General features: G+C 40.4%; 1 protein-coding gene and 1 long non-coding RNA gene across 9 annotated transcripts in view; one reads left to right on the forward strand and one right to left on the reverse strand.

Annotated features, from left to right (window-relative positions):
• The window catches only part of ZBTB20 (zinc finger and BTB domain containing 20), an 814,654-nt gene that overhangs the window by 158,013 nt on the left and 631,483 nt on the right, over nucleotides 1-25,158 (reverse strand). The gene's annotated exons all lie outside the window — the stretch shown is intronic.
• LOC125097634 (uncharacterized) lies at nucleotides 20,888-24,286 on the forward strand. Its single transcript, XR_007126566.1, has 3 exons — nucleotides 20,888-20,973; nucleotides 22,553-22,679; nucleotides 24,085-24,286. It is a non-coding gene; the product is annotated as an uncharacterized LOC125097634 (long non-coding RNA).

Consider the following 25,158-nt stretch of genomic DNA (forward strand, 5'->3'; position numbering starts at 1 on the left):
ATAATTTCTAATCTTCATATGTCTGCAACATGGATATATTAATCTTGGTCAAATTATTTGACTTATCAGAGTCTCAGTTTCTTTATCAGTAACAGATTAATGATAGGGTGTTGGGAATCTATTTTGTCCACCACTTAATGGTGGAGTTTGGAGGCAAGCAACCCCAGATCTGACTTCAGAGTCTCTGATTTGGGGGAAGAAAAATGTCTTTTGGGGGAAGAAAAATGTCTCCCTGAAATGTAGATGTTTTTCCTTGTGTAATCGACCTTGCTTTCTTGATACAAAGGACTATCAGGGAGGTCACAGTCTTAATTATGTTTAGCACTACCTTGTGATTCTGAAATTCATCTCCATCCAGAGTATAAAATTCATAGTCTAAGAAAAGATACAGAAGCTGTAAGTCTGTGATTTCCTGGACAGACCTAGTTTCAAATACTGCCTTTATTATATCCACAAATATGCTTATATTTATAAAATTAGGTCCTGTCTATGTTCAGAAAATAAGGTCTCTCATCATCTACTTTGTATGTAAAGCCAAAAAGTGCCAGGCAGCTGGTTCTGACCAGTATAGAACACTAAAGAACTGAATCCTCCAAGGTAGAACCAGTAGAGGGAATCCAAATCAAAGTTGTTGAGGGGAGCAGAGATGGTAAATCATATTAATAGTAGTAACCACATGAACTGGACACTTAACAAAATGTTGCTGATTCTATGTATCACATCTAATCCTCACAATATGCCCATTTCACGTATGAGAAAACAGAGGCTTAGAAATGATAATTAACTTGCTTATATTCATGTGCCTGGTGAGGAGCATCTGTCTCCAGTGTTTAAGCTTCACTTATTTTACTAAACTATCTCCCAAAGCAGGAGAACAAGATCTAACAAGGTAAATTTAAAGAACAGTTATGAGATTATAAATAGGAGATGGAGCACGACTCAGAATTCAGAGTGGGGACAGAGTAGGAATGAAGGTGAGGAGTCTAGCATGGTGGAGGTCTGCAGCCTTCTGCTGTAGGGCAGGTCATGAGGGCAGATACAGGGGGGATCTCACGTGACATTAAAAGTACAGCAACATGCAGAGGAGAGAGAGAATATAGAGAGACTAGGTGGGGGGGGTGGTAGATAAGATAAATTGGGATGCTTGGCTGACTGCCTATGTTGTTCTCTTTTACAAATGTAAGTAGAGCTTTGTGTGTTGGGGGACAGAAGGCAAAGAGGATGTATCTGAGAGACAGAGTCAGAAACATCTCTTTTCACATGTCATTAACTGGAGGGGGGGGGGGGAAGAAACCCGGCTGTCTAACGAGCTTCTTTTTTAAAATACAGATTTCTCCAAGAGGGTCAAACGTCATTCACACCTTGGAGTAAACTACTTTAATGAGGTTACTAGACCCCCTGAGTATAATTAAAGTGGCAAAGCCACAGTTTGGGGCAAGGAAACGGATAAGGATAACCAGAGCTGAAGCATGGAAGAAGGGTCTGGACAGTGATACAAATGAGAAGGATTTCCCAAGAGGAGAGGGAGGGCACCAAATATAATTCTGCACAAATACTGTTAAGATCTATGTCACTGTCATTATCATTGCTTTTACTCTGTACTTAGGTTTAGAATTTTGGTAGCAGCCCATGCGAAATCCAAATCACAACTGGTTGTTGATTTCTGATGTAAATACTGAGCAGAATGCCCTACTTATAGCTGTTCCTCAATAAATAATTGTTGAGCAAATGGGATGTCACACTTAGTTTGGAAGCTGGAAACTCTCAGATTCCCAAATTCCAACCTGTTTCTCCAGTCTAGCTTAATCCAGTCCAACCTGTCAGGTGCAGCCAACTGTTTGCTCCAAGGGAGGAAGGGAGAAAGAACATATAAAGTGGAGAAAGAATTGGTACCTCAGCACTCTTCCTCCTGCCTCCATGGCCTAGTACAGCGTACTCTAGATTTTATGAGGACTTCAGAATGGAACTCCTATGAATGCTGAGGCAATGCTGTAATAATGGGGTTACGAAAAATTATATTGTGAGGTGTATGATGAAAACCAAACAAAGGGATACGTTAAGGACAAGCTCATTAATGAGACAGCTCATTGGCCCCCGCTAGAACCTCATTAAGCTCCCCTATCCTCTTTCAGACCTGTTCTGGGCCGGTGCTGTGGTGTGCCTGTTTGAGTCCCCCCTAGATTCACACGATGGAATCCTGATCCCCAGTGTGATGGTGTTAGGAAGTGAGGCCTCTGGCAGGGGCTCATAACGGCAGAGCTCTCCTGAATGGGATTCGTGTTCTTATTCAAGAGGCCACACAGCTCCTTCTGCCACGCGAGGATACAAACAGAAGTCTTCCACCCGGAAGAGGACCATCACCGGGCCTTGTACCACCCTGATCTCAGACCTGCACCCTCCACGACTTGTGGGAGATGAAATTCTGTTTTTTTCCTAAGCCACCCAATCTGTGGTATTTTGTTACAGCAGCCTGGACAGCTAAGACAGTCTGCATGGGTACCGCAGAAATGTTTCTCTATACAATCTGACAGGTACAATTGGAGGCAGCACAAGGACCACACGCTTCAACAAGCAGAGCCGGAGCATTAACACCAGCTCTGGAGCACCCGCAGCCTTGAATTCTGGGTACGTGGGTGATCCCCGGATGTGACCCGGGAAGAGCACGCTGCGCCTGCGCGTCGCCGGATCCTCCTCGATTTTCTTCCCCTTCCGTCTTCCCCGTACACGCAGTTCTCACGTTTCAAAATGTCACAGGCGGCTTCTGAATAGAGTGCTTTTCAAATACACTTTATATTTTACTCCTAACTAAAGGGGAGAGGGGGAGTATTTTATTATAGATGAACTGAATTTGACAGTAAATCTGTTATTTTGGATTATTTGTGAGTTGTGGCTAAAGAATCACATTCGGTCTAAATATTGAGAATTCTTGAGAATGTAAGAGCTGAGAAGCCGAGCCCAGTGGTTACCAACCCAGGCTGCATGTTACAATCATTGAGGAAGGTTTAAAAAATAAGATCCGGAGCCTTGGCTCCCTCCCCTCTCTTCTCCAAATGATTCTGATATAATGTCAGTTTTTGTGGCCTAGCGCCAGTTATGGGGACTGAGGATCTTCATTTAACTGACGAGGGATCTGAGACCCAGAGAGGAACAGTGACTTCTCTAAGGTCACACAGGAGTATATTATGTATGAAGATAAAAGACTGCGGCTAATGTGAAATTGACCCCATTGCTACTGCAAATTACTTCATTACTTTAGAAAATGTTTTGTATGTCTGGATGTATAATGCAATAATTCCTTCATCTGCAAGCCACTTATGTGGCATTCCAAATCTGGTTAAGAAGAGGAAGGATGTGAAAAGACCCGGAAACAGCCCAAAGTGGCATAAGGGAAATCACACAGAAATCCCTCAAGTTTCTCTGATGGGCTCTGCCTCTTGCCTCTTTGTCCTCTTTGTCTTTGAGACAGAGATAGCTGAACATCTCCATCTCCAAGCCTGACTTTCTGCTGCCCCGTAGTCTCGTGTCTCCAAAAGCCCAGAGGACCTCTCATGGATCCCCAGTCAGTATCTTCACTCAGTGTGTTCAAAATTAAACTCGCATCTTCCTCTCCCATACCTGCTCCTGCTCCTGCTCCACAGACCTCTGCTTCTGTTTATGGTCCCACGCTGGCTCCAAATCATAGCCATGTCTTCAGTGCTTTCCTCCCTCTTGTCCCCCAAACATGATGGATTAATCCTCTTTCTGCCATGTCTCATAAATCAGCTCACCAGCTCTGTTTGCTCCCTCTGCCTCTGCCCTAGTTAGGGCCCTCACTGCCTTTTCCTGGACTGCTGATTGTCTCCTACCTGACCTGTGTCCTCTGGTCACTCCCCACTCAGATCTACTTTATTCACTCTTGCTAGATTAATCTTTCTGAGGCACAGCTCTGATTATGTTACTCTCCTACTAAAAACTTTCAATAGCTCCCCATTGTCTACTGAATAAAGTCCAAATTCCTTGGCCAGCTAATCAAGCCCTCTCACTTACTGGTCTCATCTGCTTTCACCACTTTATTTCCCACTACTCGCCTCTGCACACGACATGGTCTAGTTAAACTCAACTACTTCTCTGCAGAATCTTTCCCCTCTGATTCTTCCAGGCATTGCTCATGGTTTCAGAAATGTTCTTTTTTCCCCATCTTTGTGTGCTCAAGTCCTCCTTGCCTTTCGAGACCCAAATCCAGTATCAGCTCTTCTGGTAAATCCCCCAGGTAGCCCTTCTCTGAATTCCAGGAACACTTTATCTGTACTACTTTCATAGAGCCTGGCACCTTCTACTATGGATGCTAGCAAAGTAGGCCCATGTCTCAGCTCTGCTGCTAGATTAAAGCTTGCTGAGGGCAGGATTGGTGTCTTGTTTATTTGTGTGTCCTTTCCATTGCTGAAAACATAGTGCACTGCTCACAAATATTTGTCCAGGGAAGGAGTGAATGCAAGGGCTTTATATGCAACCTAAACAAGGTTGGTTGGTTGTTTCCCTGGTCCAAACCGGATTACAAGTAGTGCATTCGAGAAGGAATGAAGATCTTAGAGGCTTGCCCAACAAGAAGTAACTTGATAGCTAAAGAAGATAAATAAAAACTATAAAAAGAGATGAGGACTAAAAATATTATAGTAGTCTGAGGGTAAATAAACACAGAAGAAAAGAATCTTATAGACTAACGACCAATGGTTAATGCCATGTGGAACTGCTTTGAGACCACAAAATAATATTCAAATATACAGTGTTATTTTTATACTTAGCACCAGTAGACACACAAAGCAGTTGTTTAGACACACAAAACAGTCGATGACCCTAAAGATAGATAAATAAAATAAATAAATTAATTAAAAAAATGATGACCCTGAGTCGTTAAAAAATGTTTGAGTTATGGTAAGCATATGATCAGAAAGCTGGATATGCACATAAATTTAAGACACTATATATCAAAACTTAATAAAGTAAAAAACATCTTTTGATAATTAAGAGGAGATAAACTTCTACTTATCGGTTATACGGAATATTCTGTTACATCAGCTGATTTCCAAAGTGAAGTCAGATAAATATCTCTCTCTTTACACACAAGTACACCTATATTCTCCTAAATATTGGAGAAATAATTTTGGTATCATTAAAAATGAAATAGGCCCCGATATATAATTTCAGAAATGTCAGAAAGTAGTAAGACAAAACAATTTTTAAAAAGTCAGATTTCTAAGATCCACAATCTATTATTTAAAATAAGTGGTTGTGATTATACAATATGTAAATTATGTACATCACCTTTTAATTAAAATGTAACGTAAAAAGTCCAGGTTATTATAAGCTTTTTATCAACATTTTAATAGCTCAAAAAATTCTACCTAGTGGATATGTCATAATACATTTAACTAGCCCCCTAGAATTGAATATATAGTTTATTTCCAGTTTTATAATATAGATATATCTAGCAAGATTTGCTGTGTTCTGATAAATTGTGGAAGCTGAGTGAGGATCTCAACAAGGGTTCACTATGATATTCTTCCTACTTGGGTAAATGTTTGAAATGTTTACAATAAAAAGGTAAAAAATATACTTATCTCTGATAAGCGTCTTGTTTATAATGGTTTCTGTTTATTTGTAATTATTTTCTTAGAGTTTAGTACTAGCAGGCTGGTTCAAAGTCTGACTCTGCTATGAAACCGGGTGGCAGGCAGCAAATGCCTTCTCAGCTTCGGCTCCCTCATCTGCAAAATGGGTATAATAAAGGTAACTTAGAAGACTGCTATAAGCATTATATGAGATGGTGTGCATCAAATGCTTTCCACAGTGCCTGGTCCGCTGGTAGTGAGTAATGAATATCACCTTGAAAAGACAAAATTTTGGTTGCATCATTGTATGTGTGGTGGTTATCAAAAAATCATCATACATAAACTGAGAAACATGGCAGAAATAACTAAAGTGTGCAGGCTAAAATAGGCTGGGTGAGGAATTACCCTCACGGAGCATGTTCTATGTAGGGGATCCTGGGCTAAATGCTTCACAAGAATCATCTCATTTAATCTGCACAAGGGTTCTGTGAAGGAATTACTATTACTATTATTATTTTATAGTTTAGGGTATTGAGGTTTAAAGATTAATCGACTTGTCCCAAAGGACACAGGGACAGGCAGGGCTTGTTGTCAAACACAACTCAGAGCCCCTGGAATTTGTCTCTGAGCTATTAGAATTGGCCTTTGGACCTTGGGCCCTTTTGCACAGACCTCAGCGTTTCTAATCTATATCCTTTAGAGGCCAGATTTGAATTTGGGACAACATTTTGGCCCCATTTTTGTAAGTTTAACTGATCTGTGGTAGGAGTACATTCTTCCTTCCTTTCATTTCCATTGGTATTATTTGTTTTAAAAATTTCATTCTAGAAAATAATTTTAGAGAAGAAAAAAGGGGTACTCCATAAAATTAACTGCTCTTTCAAGAACGTGAATCTCACGGTCCAGGAAGATTAATGTCCATCTTGGTTTTGAACCATGATTTCCCATTGGTCTGATTATCTTACGTTCATGAGAAAACAATTCACTACCCAACACACACATACACATGCTCTTTAGAAAACCTCTCAAGTGGTCCATGTTGACACAGTTCACTTTAAATATGTCATCTGTAAACGTGCGTCTGTGTAAGACAAAGAGAGGGAGAGTCTGAATTTTGATAATGCCGTCAAAGTCTGAAAAAGGTGGTTTCCTACGAAGATGATGAAAATTAAGTCACAGGTTGTAATTTTAAAAAAAGTCTAATGGCAAATTAAGTCTTTTATTCTGGGTTGGGGGAGGCTACTCCTGTGCAGTATACTCTAGACAAGAAACACTAAAGGGTCTACTCCCACCCCTCCGCCTCAGACAGCACATTTCTGCATCTGTATTATAAAAAATGTGCCAGCTCTAGCAAGCTCACAGTACTGAGTAAAGTGCCACAGTTTACAGCTGGGGATTTGTCTTTCAGGGCTGGCTCTATTTACTGGTTGTTTTTTACTGGTCTGTTCCTCCCTGGGGGGCTGCCGTGGGGGTGTTTTTTGTGGGGTGGGGGTTGGAAAGAGGGAGTTTTTGTGAGTTCTATTTTGGATTTTGGTGAATAAGAAAGCAGGGAATTTGCCAGCCTGTTACTCAGTTATATTGAAACATGATACAAACTGCCTCAATTTGGAGCACAGAAGGTGCCGAAAAATTTTTCTGAGGAGGTCTTGAAATATCGAAGCCTGTCTTCAAGGAAGGACTTGTTTCTCTCAAAAATCACCCTGCGAATAGTAGAGGTGTGCTGTCATCTCCTCTCCATCCCTGGTCCCCGGAGTCACTACCTGAAGCATCACAGTCTAAAAGTAGCCAATATGCTGCGGAAAAAAAAAAAAAAATCACATCGCGTTCTTCATTCCCAGGGGAGTGCTAAGAGGACTGTGCTTGAGTGCGGGCCTTCTTTGGAAAGTCACTTCTACATGTGTAGACACTTGGGAGCATGGGCTGCGCGTGTCTGAACAAGCTGTACTTCCTATGTCTGCACTGCCCACTTTGTTTTCTTGTTTGCTATCTGCCTGAATTGGCCTGAACACATGTGGCCCGGATAAACATACTATTGCACGGACACGTCCACGCGTGTTTCCAATTCCATACTATCTTGAAAGTGGTTCAGCTTTCTAGAAACACAGACATACAATTTGTTCTGACTAGAATCACTGCTCAGCAACGGCATGCCAGTCATCACGGCAGGTACCGGACCATTTGTTGCTGGGCTGGAGCAAAGAGAAAACAAATCCCGGACAGCATCACAGAGCAGCACCTTCTCATGAGATCCTGTTGGCTAAGTAAGGACTCCATGAGACAGTAACGAAACAGACACCTGCAGGTTTTTCAAACAGTAACAACCAGCTCAGGGTTAGCAGCCTTTCTGGACCTTGATGGTCAAGGATATTCTCAACCTTTGCTTTCAGGCACTGGATTGCTGCTTAAGTAGCCTTTATCATCCCCCCTCCCTGCCCCCACCTAATTTTTGGTGAGGATGCCCTTGAAATTAGATCATTATTTGTTCCTGACAAAGCATATGCATATTGTGGTATCACTCTAAAACCAACGATTGGTTTTAGCTCTATGAAGAAAAAAAAAATTCCAACAACCTTTCATGCTGAGATTTCTCATGCTAGTTCTCAGCACAGAAGTGATTTTTTTTTTTTTTTTTTTAAGTTGCATAAAGCCTAGCAAGGTTTAAGTTTTCCCAGCGAGGAGAAAGTGTTTTTCAGCTGTTAAATTTTTCAGATGCTTTTTTTGAATTTGGATAAAACTCAAAAACATGTTTGTTTTAAAATGTAAACCTTTTTATGTACAGAGGTTTGCATATAGAGAAATGCCATTACTATGTTTAAAGGTACTTGCTTTTGAAATAAAGAACTCATAGGCATTTAAATATAATAAAAATGTACATTGCATTATGAACGTCTCATTGGGCGCTAACATAAATACGACGTTCTGGAAGACCACTGATACACGTTTGCTGACAGGATCACTTACAATCCTGCTAGTCAATGTATTTGTGTGTGAGAGCAAAGGGTGGCCAGGTTTGAACTAAAGATCATCTTTAGAGTCAGTATGCTTTTGAAAGACCTTTTACTTCAGTTGCATGAGACTTCTTGGCCCCAAACCTGCTTGATTCTTCAGCTTCTTGACTGGGCCAAAGTTGATACAACATATGGTATTTCAAGCACAAAAATGATGAAGAAACACACTGAGGTATAGCAGCAAGGCAGGGATGAGGGTAAATCATCAGAAGGCCTGCCTCCTGCCATTTTTACTGGGCCTAGGCACTCTTCAGTTTTAAGCAAATTGTAGATTGCTGAATGGGAAAAGATATTATCTTGATCCACCAATTTTTTTTTTCAAACACTTTTACTGTAGGTTTTACACTGTGATCCACTGATTGTTTACACACATATATGGATTACCTATCTATCCCTCCATCCATCTAGATCTATCTCACTGAAATATAGATGTGTGTGTACGTGTGTTTCAGAGGAAGAAAGAAACTGATCAAATCTTAAAAGATTCTTCATAATTCTATTGAGTATATTATTATTTGGAGAGTTAAATATCAAGGTTTAGAAATTCAGCACACATCAAACATCTAATCAAGGACTTTCCAAAATTAAGGAAAGTACCTGATCTTCTAGTTTAGTCTTTGAAATGCCAACAAATTCATTTTTCCTTTATTCATTCGTAGTATATTAATTTATTCATTTTCCAAACATTTATTGATAACCAACTATAGGCCTCACACTACATTCCTGCAACGTATTTCTAGCCCAATTACTTTAACGGTTGCTTTAGGATTATGGCAGGGTTGGCCAGATGGTCCTTGAAAAGGAAAATCTTCCTGAGTAAAACAACCTGTTTACAGTGTTTCCTATCTAGCAACCAAGAGCCCTGGTAGCATCTCTTCTAACCTCCTACTATGGTTCTGGAATAAAATCAGAAGCCTAGTTATATTTACTTTTCATATTTAAGCTTAATTAAAAATACTGAGTGCAATCATGAGTTTTTAATGTCAGAATATTCAAAAACAACTTTCCCATAAGGTCTTCCTCACATATGATACATAGAGAAAACTTATACAATTCTTTTTTGTGCTACAAAAATACAGAAAACTGACCATTACCTACTTTACAGCGATTCTGAAAATCAATGAGCTAAAGCATGTTAAGTTCTAAGAAGCAGAGTAAATAAACAGATCACATAGTACCATCAGACAATGTGTCTGATCCCCTCTTGATGAGGACAGTATGAATACAGTAAGAAGACAGGTCCTAAATATTTATTACTAGACCTTGTTTAGGTGGCCAGGTCCTCCTGTTCCAGTATAAGTGATATGTAAGTATATAGCTAGAGCCCAATTCAATTATTTACATGGCCTTTCCAGAAAATGGTTAATGCTATAGAGACTTAGAAAATGCAGAAGACTAAACAATACACATTCGTCTCTCTCTTTATGATGTAGGTCGTGGTTCAAGGTCATGGAATTGATAGTAGGAGTTGCTACTTTTGAAGAGTGAAATGCTTTGAGGCTTTTAAGGGAAATTATTTTTATTTATTTATTTTTAAGGATTTGTTTATTTGAGAGCGTGTGTGCGCGCGCGCGAGAGAGAGTGAGCAGGAGGGGCAGAGGGAAAGGGAGAGAGGCAGAGAATCACAAACAGACTCCATGCTGAGTACAGAGCCCAACGTGGGGCTTGATTCCATGAACTTGAGTCCATGACCTGAGTGGAAACAGAGTTGGATGCTCAACTGACTGCACCACCTAGGCACCTCTTTTAAGAGAATTCTAAATAAATTAACTTTATGTTTTGGAAGTTATGATTTGGGCATTATTAAAGTATTATAATTGGACATGGGTTCATAGACATAAATATAGGCCACCTTTTCAAAAGACCTTCTTTATAGTTCTTTCAATTTTTTTATGGATTTCGTTAGTTGTCTCCCTCAAGTTATTTCATTTTTCAAAGCTTCTTACTGTTTCCACACACGACAAATTGGCACATGCACGCTGGCACAGGCAAAGAAGTAACTGCTAAGGTCACAGTAGTAGGGATATGGCAGGCTTCAAGCACTGGAGGCCAAAGGCACCAGAAACACGGGCAGACAGCTTAAAATTGTCCTTTCTTATGTTTGTGCATTGTTTCTATATGGAAAACTACATTTCTCTGAGAGTATATGTGTAAATATGCATCTGCTAGTGTTTTGGCAACTCTAAGTTACCTAAATTAGTTTTGATCAACACTGTCGGATTTTTAAACCCACCAACGTAATAAAAGCAAGTTTAAAAAAACACAAACAAACCCTACAGTACATTGTGTGCTCTGCCGTTCCAAGCCTCAGCTTCAAGACAAAAGGAGAGTGAGACTTTGTCATTTGCTGGCTGTTAATAATCAAGAGAAGATCTGCCAGACAAGCTCTTCGAGGGCTCTGTCTGTCTGGACCAGGTATATACTGCAATACACAAAGGGCTTTGCAGGGGGAGAAAAATGAGTGTTCATGGACAATGATGCAGCTTTCTTAATTAAGATTTTCATTACTGATACATACATTAAGTTCTGCAACTGCAAGAGCCAAAGCACTGTCATGTGCAGGTAGATGTCCCCGATTCCATCTTTAGGCAGTAAAGCTAAAACATATTAAATGTGCACCCAGCAAATGTTGTGGGAGCCAGGAGAGATCCAGAAATATTTCTGTTGGAATGCAGAGAGGCCCCATTAAAAGCAAATTTGTAATGCATCTAATAAGCAGGAGAAAAGCTCCTATCAGAGACAGGGTGTGCGTGTGTGTGTGTGTGTGCCTGTGTTCCTGTATGGGACTGCTTTGAGGTCCCGAGCGACAGAAGAAGGTAGTTGCAGCTGACCTAGAAATAATCTCTATATAAATACATCAAGGACTCAGACCTTAAAAGGCACTTTAATCTTTTAAGTTTTCCAATGCCTGTTGTTGGGAAAGGAAATAAATGGCTGATTTGGGGTAGGTTTTGGAAGATGGCAAAGACTCCTGTCCACAGCTGGCCCTGACTGTGTCCCCCTGGGTCACTCAGTCTATTTTCCCTGGATCCCCACGCTGGTCCATAAGTCAGTGCAGTCTGCCAATGGGTGTACTGTTCCCGTGAAATAATCTGACTGTGGTGTGGGGAAATCTTTCTTCTTAGATCAAGTTATTTTTACAAAAAGAATTTTGCTAAGAATGGAGAATAAACTAAACTGCACAGTTCTTGAAATGGATGAATATCTAGAGTGTATGTTTTTATTTCACTTTAACTAAAGCCCAATTCATTTTAGGGTTGCCGGCGCTGTTAATGTGCACACAGTGTGCTCTGTTGTTTTTCTGGTTTCTAGTTGCATCCTTTCCTATTTTAACGTTTGCATTTTTGGGGGAGCTTCCCTCTCTGTCTCCTCTATAAAGAAGACCTTCATCCCGTCATCTCTTGGTCATCCAAGAGTAGAGATGAGTGTTAGATGCTACACTTCATGAAAGATGATTTTATTACAGCAGTCAAAAATTACACATTCGTTTCTTATTAGGTAAAAACATTTATCTGGAATTTAAATGTAATCCCCCATTTTCTAAGAAGGAACAAACCAGAACCCAACACCAAAATGGCTCAAAAGGAATTCTTCTAAGTATTTTGGCTGTAGTTCCTTGTTGTTTGGGTAAAAGGGAAAAATTCCAAATAATAGTGGCCAAGAAGATTTCTCTTGAATTCCTGCACCAAGATTCAGATCTCTGAAGTAAGTTTTCTGGATGTTAGTGTATATTTCAGAAACCCTTTCCCTAGGTATATCACAGAGCTAGTGCAGAGTGGTAAACACACAGCCTGCTACGAGGTGGCAGTTCTCTGACCCTATTCTAGATGAGTGATGTTAATGGCTGGGGGTAATAAGATGATGAAGAAATTGATTCTTCATTCACAGAAACATAGACAGTATGCAGACATCCTGTTAACAGATACTTCATGCATTTTGGGAAAAGTAACAGTATTAAGATTCTTTCTAATGTGTACTGAAATGTACTGTTAGAAAACTGGTTAGAGGAGTATGCGAAAGCTCTTAGTGAAGAACCAATGTAGTGACACTGTTCAAGCCTTAGGATGATGAAAAGAAGAAAGGGAAACAAATCCCAGGAGAGGAATTTTTTTTGAATTCATTTATTTATTTGGGGGGGGGTAGTAGGGCAGAGGGTGAGTGAGAGAGAGAATCTTAAACATCCTCTGAGCTGAGCGTGGAGCCCGATGTGGGGCTCGATCCCATGACCCTGAGATCACGACCTGCATCAAAACCAAAAGTCAGATGCCTAACCAACTGCCTCACCCCAGGCATCCTCACAAGAGGATTTTAACTGGAGATTTCTATTTCTTCTCTTATGCATCCTTGACTTGCTTGTGAAGACCAGACCAAAGGACATTATTAAAGGATTTAGGTGTAACTTTTACTCAAATTCTATCGTGAGACATATACTTCTTCTACCCAAAATACAGGGTTAATTTTAAATTAGAGGTGATAATTATTTTCCACATACCAAAAGCCTAGAAACTCACAAGGAGGAACTAAAGGTGGAATCCATTTTAGCCTACAAAAGTGTTTGGGGTAAGGTGGCCCATTCTAAATAAATACCTGGAAATGATTCTCTGGGATAAGGAAGTTAACCTGATTTGTCTAGTATCCCCACCCTAGGAGACATGAAGAATTGCAGAGAGACTAGAGAAAGAATGCATTCAAAAAACATCTTAATTTTATCACCACAGAGATCTCTTGCAAGTAACCTAGCAGAAAGCTTCTTTGAACAAGCAGGTTGTGTAGGTACCATCTCTGTATGTTACAAATGTATATAGCCCTCCCCAGCTCTGAGTCAGCAACCATGATGTTTGCGGAGGAAAAGAGAAGGGTGACAAAGAATAAGAGGAATACTCATAATGGTATTTAATAGCACTCAATGTTAATCATCGTTACTGTGCCCCCATATGGCCTCCAAGTGTAAGCTATGTTGTAGAGGCAGGTGTATAAGTGAAATTTTCTAAGGTGAAGTTTTCTAAGAGCACAAGAAAGCCAGACATTCATTCCTCTGAGCCCTGGGTCCATTGAGCCAGCTGGTGGCCTCTAACAGCACCAGGCGCCACTGATACCTGGTTCTTAACCACATCCTCCCACTTCAGGTAGAGAACAAGCTGCTGACTAGCCCTGGTTCCCACCACTTGCCTCAGTTTGTTGCTGTCCTAACGGGGCTTCCATATAATCTTTATCATGTTTGGCCTCTCTTCTTTCTGTCTGGACACGGTTTGAGGATGTAAGGCACACGCAACTTTCTTGTACACAGCTTTTTTGCTGAAGACAGAGAAAGAATGCCCTGGAACACGTGCCATCCCTGATCATCTGCAAGTGAACTTCTTGTGCTGAAAGAATGCTCCAGTTACCACTCAGAACAGCTTTGCACAACTCCTGCTCCTCTGAAAGGCTCGGAGAACTCACTCCAACAACCCAGACGCTCCCTATCCCAAAACACAGGGAAGGCGCCCTGTCGCAGTTTGTACTGTGGAGGCTGGGGCTGATGCTGTCAGTGTGGCATTTCTGCCTCTCCAGCATCTTTCATTTTCCCTGGAGTTGTTGAAAAATAGTCCATGTCATTAAGTATGTAGTAATACACATGGGACTCAGAAAGAGAGAGGGAAAGGTGGAGGACATGGATGACATGGCCTCTAGCACTTTATTTATGAGAACATCCAGAAATCTCTATCTACATCTGGTAGAAGAATAGTGTCAATTCTGCCCTGGAGACATGGATCAGGCAATGTTGCCAGTGCGTATTTTTCCCTTCCCGATAATTTACTGATTTTGGAGTCTGATGGCAGAGCTCAGATGATCATTTTTACACTCATGTGAGTGAACAATTAGCTTGCCTCTTTGGGGGGATGGTGATGCCAAATAAACATAAATATATGTAATCAAGGGAAGTACTAACTGTCCTCCGCCCAGAGATCCTCAGGTCCTCTGACTGGTGCTTTGCTCTCCACTGTATTTCCCAGGGGGGCAGTGAGGGTGGGTGATGCCACCAGGGCATAGCAAACAGCACTGGAGGTGCCCTCATAGGACTTTAGGGAGCACTGCCTTTGCAGTAAAGAAAGAGACTAAGCAGCTAAACATGTGTTAGACTGCTCGTTTGCCCTTCCAAATTTCTATTCTGTCATTCACCTTTTCATTGTTGATTTATAGCCACTCTTAAAATATTAGGGATATGTCACAATATTTTTCCCAGTTAAAAAAAAATTTTTTCTACCACAGTGACTTTTATTTTCACATAATAAAATTTAATATATTTTCTTTAAGATTTTAGACTTTGGGGCGCCTGGGTGGCTCAGTCAGTTAAGCATCTGACTCTCTCTTTTTTTTTTAAGATTTTATTTATTTATTTGACAGACAGAGATCACAAGTAGGCAGAGAGGTAAGCAGAGAGAGAGGGGGGAGCAGGTTCCCTGCTGAGCAGAGAGCTTGACATGGGGCTCAGTCCCAGGACCCTGGGACCATGACCGGAGCTGAAGGCAGAGGCTTTAACCTATGAGCCACCCAGGCACCCCAGAGCATCTAACTCTTTATTTTGGGCTGTGATCTCAGGGTTGTGAGATCAAGCCCTGCATGGGGTTCCATGCAGGGCTTGAACTTATGCAGCCTGCTTAAGTTTCACTCTCTCCCTCTCTTTCTGCCCTTCCTCTTTCCCTCCCTAAAAAATATATGATTAATTAATTAATTAGTTAAAAGATTTTAGACTTTGATTTTATGCTTGGAAAAAGCATCCCATTTCCCAGCATGAACATATTCACTTATACGCAAAATTACAAAAATTGGCATTTACAAAATTACAAAAATTGGCATTTACAAGATTTAGGGAAATGAGCAATCTCTTTTTTCATTGATGGGGGTATAATTTGATATATGTTTACTGGAGGACAGTTTAGCAATAGATAAATTTTACTTTGACAGTTCCATTACTAGAAATTTATCCTAAGGAGGTAATCAGGAAACTACATTTAAAAAATGTATATGTGTATAAAGATAGTTATTGCAGCATTGTTTAGCTAGAAAAAAAAAGTCCAAATATCCTATATGACCATCAATAAGTGACTGACTCAATAAATTACCCATAAACTAAAGAACAATGTAGCTATCAAAAAGATAATGTAGATCTAGATTTATGAAATAAAAAATGACTATTAGAATGTTGAGTAAAAAAGCAGATTACCAGGCAACAAGCAACTCTTCCTTCCATTTTGGAAAGAGAAAGAAAAAGAAAAAGAGACAGATGAATAGAAAAGTGTGGAAATATATTTCCCAAAGTGTTACTAGTGGTTCTCTCTGGGAGGCGAGATTTTGAATGGATTTTATGTTCTTTTTATATCATCATCGTAATAAATTCAAACAAAACTACGTGTATGCTCTTTAGAAATAAAAGTCAGAACTTTTACTTTGGAGGAAAAAGAGCTTAGATAAACTTTGTAACAGCTACTTAAAAATTCAAATATGAGTTTCGTCATTAGCAATTAGTAACACTCTTAATTGGATGACATTACTGCCTGACCATTTTCCTGGGGGGTGACATCACTGCCTGCATCAACTTTCCTCCAGGCTGGACAATTGCATGTGATACATTGTAGTTCCTGCCTTACAGGACTTTAAAACTGAAATTCTGGAAATAACCCAAATATCTATATAGAGGGCACAGTTCGGTAAATTCTAGGGGGTTATATGACTGATAACAATTATTTAGATAGTACAGTGGCACTTAAAAAAAGAGTTAGTAATTATACCAGGAAGCATTTTAATTTTTTAATTAATAATATTTAATTAAAAAATAGGATGCAACTCTGTACATACAGTGTATGCCCAATTCTGTGAAAATCCAGAGAAGAGACTAGAAGGTGATCTAAAAATTTGTTAATAATAGTTGTTTCCATATAGTGACATTATAGATGTTTTCTCTGTACTCTATAGTTTCTTAATATTTGATATTATGTGTGAATTATAGAGTCATGAAAGAAGTAAATATTAAAAAACTACAGCTGCTTTGCTCAGCAGCTGACAAATCCTACCCCAGATGTATCTGCGATTTAGTTTTGAGTCAAATGGCCCTAATGTCATTTCCTAAAGGAATCTAGCAGAATGGAATGTGTTCAAATAAAGGAAAGCTACCAATACTGCCACCTATTTCTGTTACCATTTCTTAATGCTTAGAATAAACCCGAGTAAGGAATCCTACTTCTACTGGAAATTAGGAATTTCCACGTGATTTAGGTTTTCTTCTTATGTTGCCAGATAGTGGAATTTAATTATTCTACAGTATTCTGGTCTGTCCCCATGTCTGGAAGTCTTTTCGTGAGGTTGATGGTGTAGGTCACTACTGGGAATGGAGGCTCAGTTATTCTTTTAAAAATAAGGATGGGTTGCTACATAAGATCTTCTGTAGTTAGTTTTCTTTTCCTTTCCTTTGCTACTTTCCCTCTTCCTTTCTTCTTCCTTTCCTTCCTCCACTTATCTACCCACTCTTTTTCTCTCCCTCCCTCTTTTAAGTACATAGCCTTTCTTGGATGCCAGCTCTTAAAATTTAGAGAAAATTCATACAGTACTAACACCACACTTCAAGTAGAACATTTAATTGTTCCTAAATGATCACATTTTAGCAAAATGATGATGGGAGAAGCCAGAATTGTCACTTAAATGTATACGATGCATGTTAGAGGCTTGGCAATGAGGCAGGCAGTAGATATTTTTTGAGAAAGCAAGAAAGTAACTAGGTAATGCCAGCATGGGAGGAAGGAGGTGGCAGAAGAAAGAAAGATCGACATGGGTTTCTGTGTCTTTTGACAAAAGTTATCTAACCACATGTTCCTGGCCTTTTGGACCAAATGGCAACCTTCAAACTTCCCATTACTATGAGCTACTTGAGGACAAGGATGGTACCTTTTTCACCTCTGTTTTTTCTGTATGCAACACAGTGCTAGGTGTAATATAAATGCTCACTAGCTACCTGGAGAATTGAACTGAGCCTTTTTTACTGCCTTCTATATTAGCCTCATCTAGAAGAAAAAAGAAAAAAAGAAACTAAAACCCCTAATGTCTTTTCACACATACTAGGTAAAGCCCCATTTTAATTTGAACTCAAACGCACATCTCTTCTGAGCTTTCAACTTGGTCACTGAGCTGCTGGAAAAAAATCACCCCAAGGCAAATGGGTATCAACATTAAACCACCGGATTCACCTAGGGCTTCCAAGGAGAAGACTGCCAAGGAGACCGTCTGGTCAACTTGCTATCCCATTTGTCACAGCGACTATTCTGAACTTCCACTTTCCTCAAATCTCCATCTCACTTATTTTTAGCAGGACCCTGCCCCCTAGGAGCTATCACTTGGAAAACCACTCTCTGGAGGAGTAAAGTAGAGTAGTAGAAGCAACACTTCTAAGAGTTATCTACTTGTGGTCTCTATTTCTTCACCTCTCACTCTTTCCCCATAAAAAACAGGTTATTGCTTCTACCACTTTAACAAAACAGCTTTTGCCAAAGTCAGCAACCTCCACATTAATATATTAAATGCATTTTTTCAGTCCCTGACTGACCTGACTTCTCAACAGCACGTCTCACTACTGACCACCCTCTTCAAAACACTCTCTTCTCTTGGCCACTGTGCCAGTGTTTTCTGGTTTTCCTCCTACCTCCTTAGCTGGTCCTTCTGAGGCTATTTCCCATAGCCTCAGTTTTTGCTCCCATCTGATTAAATAGTAAGAGTTCCTCAAGTCTCGGTTTGGGCCTTCTCCTAAATCTACTCCCAGGCTTGGGCAGTATCTTCCATGCCAAAAGCCTCACTTGCCTTCGCTCTACTTCTGATTTCCAGTTGTATATATTCTACTGCCTAGTCAATATGCTCACTTATCTTATCAAAAACACCTCACACTAGACATCTCAGAAATAGAGCTTGTAATCTTTCCTCAATTCCCATTGTCCTTTGGTATTTCATACAACTGTGAATGGCACCAAACTCCAAACAGTTTTATGAGCATAAAACCAGTAGTCACAGTTGCTGTTTCTCTCTCCTCCATCTCCCATGTCCAATCCATGAGAATATCCTGTATATCTTGGTTCTGCATTATCTCTCTTTTCCATTATTTTTCTTCCATTCCCAGTCATTAGCCTAGTCCTTATAAGCTATGCTACAAGGGCTTCCTTACTTTTGTTCCTGCAAAACCATTCATGGCAATGGAGTAGCTTGAACTTTTTTGTTTTTAACTTTTAATTTTAAGATTATTGCAGATTAGTATGCAGTTGTAAGAGATAACACAGAGAGATCTCTGTATACCCTTTACCCAGTTTCACCTAGTGGTAATATCTTATATAACCATAGTAGAATATCACAATGAGAGAAATTGGCCTTGTTTTTACAATGGTACAATCCATCCGCCTTATTCAGATTTCACCAGTTTTCTATGCACTTGTGTGTGTGTGCATGTCTGTGCATGTGTATATTTAGTTCTACACAACTGTATCACCTACATAGATTTGCATGAGCACTACCACAGTCAAGATACAGAATAGTGCCATCATAAGGTTATCTTGTGCTACCCTTGATAGCCATAGGCAGCTCCATCTTTCCCCTGCTCCTTAACTTTTGTTAGCCACTAATTTGTTCTTTATAGTTTTGTTATTTCAAGAATGCCATATAAATAGAATATGTAATCTTGAGATTGGCATTTTTCACTCAGCATAATACCTTTGTGATTAATCCAAATTTTATGTGTCAAGAGTTACTCTTTAATGCTGAGAAGTATTCCATGGTATGGATATACCACAGTTTGTTTAACCACTCACTCATTGAAGGTAATTTGGGTTGTTTCCAGTGTGGGGATATTACAAAAAAGGCTGTTATAAACATTGGTGTACAGGTTTTTGTGCAGATATGTTTCCATCTGTCTGCAATAAATGTGCAAGAGTAGCATGATCTTTTTAGAATACAAAATTGATCATGTTACATTCCTTAAATTTGCTTTCCCATTGTCCTTAGGAAGGTCTTTAATGTGACCTGCAAAGATCCTGACATCATCATATATCTTTTCAACCTTAATCTGGGCTGTTCTTCACTAAATTCTCTCCACCCAACTATATTTGATGCCTTCATCTATGCTGCACCCCTTGCTTAGAAACCTCTACCACCACCTAATCTCATTCGTTTTTCATCTTCACATGTTAGCTCAAATATCACTTTCCAGGGAAGCTCCTCATGAACTCGTAGACTCACTTAGATCCCCCTCTTAAATTTGCTCCTAGAATTCCTGGAACTTTTATTCATGCCAGCAAGTACAGTTTGTAATTGTAAGTTCTTTTGTGTGTCCATTTGATTAATATGTCTTCCATCCCCCAGGTTGTAAGTTGAATAGGGCAGAGACCATGTCTGTTTTGCTTGTCATTTTATCTTCTGCATTTATAGACATTTGCTTCATGTTTGATGATATTTGGCCAAGGCTTTTAAGACAGATAGTTTTGGTTTCAAGTTCTATATTACATACTAGGCATCCTTGAAAAAATTACTCAAACATGCTCAATCTCTGTTTCATCTTCAAAATTAGGATTATAACAGCATCTCCTTAATAGGAGTAGTTTTAAAGGTTAAACCAGGTAGCTGTTAGAAGTATTTTTTCCTAGTGCCTAAAGCAAGGCAAGCACTTAACACATGCTATTTCTTATTGTGATTATTAGTTTAACTAAAGATAAGAGTTTTTGTATTTTTTTTCCCAATGAGGTTTTAGTTCATTATCTCAATTTCTCGTCTGTTCCCTTGGGTTTTGATTCAGGTAACTTTGAGAGTCTGAAAAGGAACCCTTAGTCTAGATCTCCAATAATTCTATGACTACAGGTTACCCCAGGTACGTCTCCTTAGATGAGTACCTTGTTTGGCCTCTTGGCTGTGGTTCTCATTTTCATCTCGCTCAGTAGTAAATTCTTATTCCCCAGCTATCAGTTCTTTTGTCTTATTTTTCAATGGGTTTAGAACGTGAGTGGGAAAACGCAGCGCCATTTACTGGACCCCCTTAAAGTTTCTAACACTGAGATTTATGCTTTTGCTTGGGATATCATTCTTTTGGTGTTCACATTCTTTTATATTCTAGCCATTTTTCAAGCCCCAGCTAAATCACATTTCACATGAAGCTTTCCAGCCCTCAAGGTCCTCTTTCATGAATGAAATCCTATAGCACCTACTGGACTGTATAATTCCTTTTGGAATTGTCACTTATTGTCTCATATGTATACGGAATACTCAACAGTCATAACTTCTTTTCCTAATCCAATTTTGGGCTTCTTAAGAGCAGGCAAGGGCAGTGTCCTAGATTTATGTTTTAGCTCCTTACTAAACACAATTCTTTTTGTGTGGTAAGTGTTTAATAATATCTTATGGGATGGTTGTGCTTGAGGCTGGTCCACTGACCAGGTTGTGATTTGAAGGATCAAGTTACAATTAATATAGTTTAGTGGCTAGATGGTTTCTGAAGGGGTGGTGGCAGTGGCCAAAGGGGGGAAAAAAAAAACCCACAATAAACGTTACTGTGAGTATGTCCCTGAGCTGTGTACGAGCACAGTCTGGATAGGTACAGGTAGTGAAGCTTAATCCTATTATGTGCTGAGTTTTCATCCTGGTAATATATTCCCCCATTTTCCTTTATTAAAAGCATATGGAACGCATGGTCTGATAGGCAGAAAGGCTAAGAGAAATGCAAGCAGAGGGAGGTAATGCTCTTAGGTGTGGTAGGCTGGTCTGCAGAGTGTTTTGATTCTCTGAATTAGTCAAAAGATTGAAAAAAATAGCCACTACTACCACAGGAAAAAAAATTAGAAGGAAGGGTCCTGAAAATGGTATCTGAGCAATGAAAGACAGTGAATATTTTAAAGATCACTGAATTTAATTTATTCAACCTAAATGCATAAAAGTACAGGTGGGGACATTATTTATGCAGGTATATGCAAATCACTTTATAAAATAGGCAAAGCCCTTCTGCTTTTTATAAGTTGCCAAGGTGGTTCCTGATATTTTAAAAGCTATGCACCTTTAATGTAATTTCCTAAGAGTTGGAATCCCTCTGTTGGAATCACGGTCATTGTCAGAGGGAGTTTATTATTATTATTATTTTTTCTTTCCTTTGGGACTTCTACAAGGCTCTCATAACCATCACAAAAAGGGTGGTTTCCACAGAGATATGACTAGAAAAATCATTTGGAAATCACTGAGGAGCAAGTCACAATGTTCAAAGCAGAGAACGGGGGCTTTGAAAACATGAACCCATCTGACCTCTTGAATTTAGTACAGTGAATTCCTGAGCTCTGAAACATGGGGCCCGGCTGTGCATGCCATATTGGTGCTATAAGACTGGCAGTAGGTTGGCTGTGGCATGGTCTATTTCAAACTCCTTCACAGTGCCCAGTGTTGCATGTTCCCAAATGACATTTGGTTGGCAGAAGCTGGGCTTCCAAAGCTGGCAGTCTGGAATACAGCCCACTATGTTTTGACAAACACATAATTGACCATCTGATCACCAGCCTACAGTCTGCATTCAGGTCACTGGGGGGACTTGGGTTTTCAATAGGTCCCTACTCCTCATCTCGTTCATCTTCTCAAACCTTTCTCCAGAAAGCAATATAGAGAAGACTTGAACACACCCACACGAACCCTCCCATTTGCAAAAGAGAACATGGTCCACGAAACGTAAGCTGTTGAAAATTTCCTTTAAATTGTCCTGGCAGCCCAAAGCGAACAAGAGAAAAGCACATTTACGGTGAACTCTAATTCAGAAACAAGTAGGAGACATACTGAACTATTTCAACACCACCGGCATGTACGCTGCCATTCAGCTCACTGGCTTGGAACTTCTTAGAAAAAGACGGCATAGGAAGATGATAGGAAATTGGGTATTGCTCAACTTTAGGAGGATATTATTAAGAAATGTCTTGATTTCAGGTGAAAGAAATGAAAGGCAAGACATTGGAAATGGCTTCTTCCTTATCTGTCTGACACTCCCCCAAATCTACTGGGGGAGAAGGAGTCACACCTCTCTGGAGACCAGCAGGCAGAAGCTCAGTGTGAGGTCAGATTCAAATTCTTGTCTCCTGTAGAGTGCTTTGGTCTGATTTGGCCCAACACAACACATCAACCTTTCTCCTAGAAGGCAAGGATTGTGCACTAGGCCAAGATATGCTGTCATCACGCAGATGTCAGTGTCTATGTCAACACTATCAGAAGGCCTCTCCTCTCTGCTCCCACCCCCACTGCACAGTCCAAGCCCTTGGTTTTTACCTTTGACCTCGTCTCTCTTTTCTCAATCAACCATCTCTACATGGTCAGAGTGCTCTTTTTCTAAAACATAAATCAGCTTAAATTTCTTCAAAGCCTCCTCAAGCCTGCCGCATCACATCCAAACTCCCTCACACAGCTTCCAAGACCCTCCACAATCTGTCTCCTACCCTCTCTCCAGCCTCATCTCCCACCATGCTCTGGCCACACTGAACTACTGTCCTCCAGAGCTGGCTGCTGCTCAACACCTCCTGACTTTGGAAATGCTCTTGCTTTTTCCATATTACAATCTCCCTTTCTTTCCTTTCCCCTACACTGACTTAGTAAACTGCAATCATTCTGTAGACTTTTAGACCCAGCTTGCAGGTAGGCACTCCTTTCTGGTTCCTCTTGCTACATCTTGTGATGCCTCCAGTCCAGTGTCCACCACATGCTACAGCCTTTATTTATTATGTATCATCCCTACCAGACTGTGAGATTCTTAGCAACAGGGAGCATTTCTTATTTATCTTGGCGTTCCAGGAACCAAGCAGTGACTAGTTTTCCATAAATGTTTGTTGACTGAAAAAACAAGAGCTGTGCATGGTAATTAATCAAAACTAAGCCAAGCAGTAGCATTAGCTTCTATAAGCTAAGCATGGAGCCTGTTAGCAATCTAATGAAGGCAGATGATCGCAGCAGTAAGGCACTTTCTGATCGTTATCACGGGGTGAAAGGAAGAGTGAGGGACAGAGGTGTGGATGGAAGAATGTCTCGTTAGCAGAGAATGTCACTGAGACAGTGAATTTTCAGCCTTTGCAATATTGAGTTTTCAATACTGAAAGATATTCTTCTGAGAATGAATCTGAGTCTGAACTGTAGAGAGGTCTAATTTAAAATAACTTGGTTTCTCAAATAGGCTAAGTCTGTGTTACCTGCTTTAAGGCAGTGTGGCAGGATATGGAGGGCTTCTCATTGTTTCTGCTAAAGAGTAATGGGATGGAAAACTCTTGGGGGGAACATCTGGAAGCTGCTTGGTTCCCACTGAAATCTGTGTCAAATCCAGATTGGGACTTTTGACTAAACGTAGTGCCTGGGAGAAAAGGCAGAATTCTGCACCTGTCTGGAGAAGGCCATTGAAGAGGCACTGGGGAACTAGAAACACTGGGGAGATAATGTTCTGATCTGTTCCTAAGAAACTTTTCTTTTACCTTTGATAGGTATCTGGGGCACCACCCCTGGAGCCATCAGCTATGTCTGTGGGGCACTCGAGGACAGCAGGACTGTCACAGGCTGTGTCACCCTTGAAATAAAAGTAGCCTCAGGATTTGGAACAACCCAAGCAAGCATGAAGCCTGGCTTGGGGGGTGAGACAAGGTTAGTGGGTATAGAAATGGGCTATCAGCCCATTACAGGTCATTCTCTCAGGCCTGTCTCTGGTTAAAAACTAGGATCTCTCTAGAAGCTGATTAATGGTTGATGTAGCATAGAATCAGTTTCACATTTTCCTATGAGCCAGAAACAGCCTTTCAATTACGTTTTTATCTCAAAGGTCCCCCCTCGATTTCTAATCTGTGACACAGGTCTCCAGTCCCCTGTACTGCTTGTGTCTGAGGCTTGCCCTACAGTGCTGACGTCATAATAGCTGAGCCGTGCGGGCAGGAGTGCACCGTGCTGACTCATCCCTGGTGATGGGAGGATTAATGCCTTGTCTAACACGGAGCTATTATGTGAACTGTTTTTACACAAAAGAACTGTAACGAAAATGATTTGCCAGTCGGAGGACTAGAAATATACAGTGCTGGGTAACTGAAGTAGGGATGCGGAAATAGAAAGGGGTAACCATAAGCATGCACATTGACACCCTCCAAAGCATTGACAGACCTGCTCTATCAACACAGAGAATAAGGAATAACAAGACTTGTCAGGGGCAGGGAAGATCTGCCCCTGCTGTATAAATGCATTACACACAGTCCCCGTCGTCTTTGGGGAGTTTCGCCAATCTCCTTTCTCTGTCAAAAGGCTGTCACTTTGGACTTTAGCCTTACAGTCCGTCCTTTGGGGGATTCTGCTCCCCTGAATATAATTGCAACTACCTTCTAGGAATGTTAGTGGAAGCCATGCACATGCAGGCAAGCCAGGGGAACCCCCTTTCTGCGCAAATGATTACCACACAAGCAATACCTCAGAGTGAGAAGTCAGCGAAGTAAGACAGATGTTGCGAAAAGGGGACAGGGTTTATCAGAGAGCTTGAAACAGCTGGGAAGAATGCAGATGCTTATTTATCAGGTAAG

This window comes from Lutra lutra, chromosome 1 (genome assembly GCF_902655055.1).
Source record: "Lutra lutra chromosome 1, mLutLut1.2, whole genome shotgun sequence".
In the NCBI taxonomy this organism is placed as follows: Eukaryota; Metazoa; Chordata; class Mammalia; order Carnivora; family Mustelidae; genus Lutra; species Lutra lutra.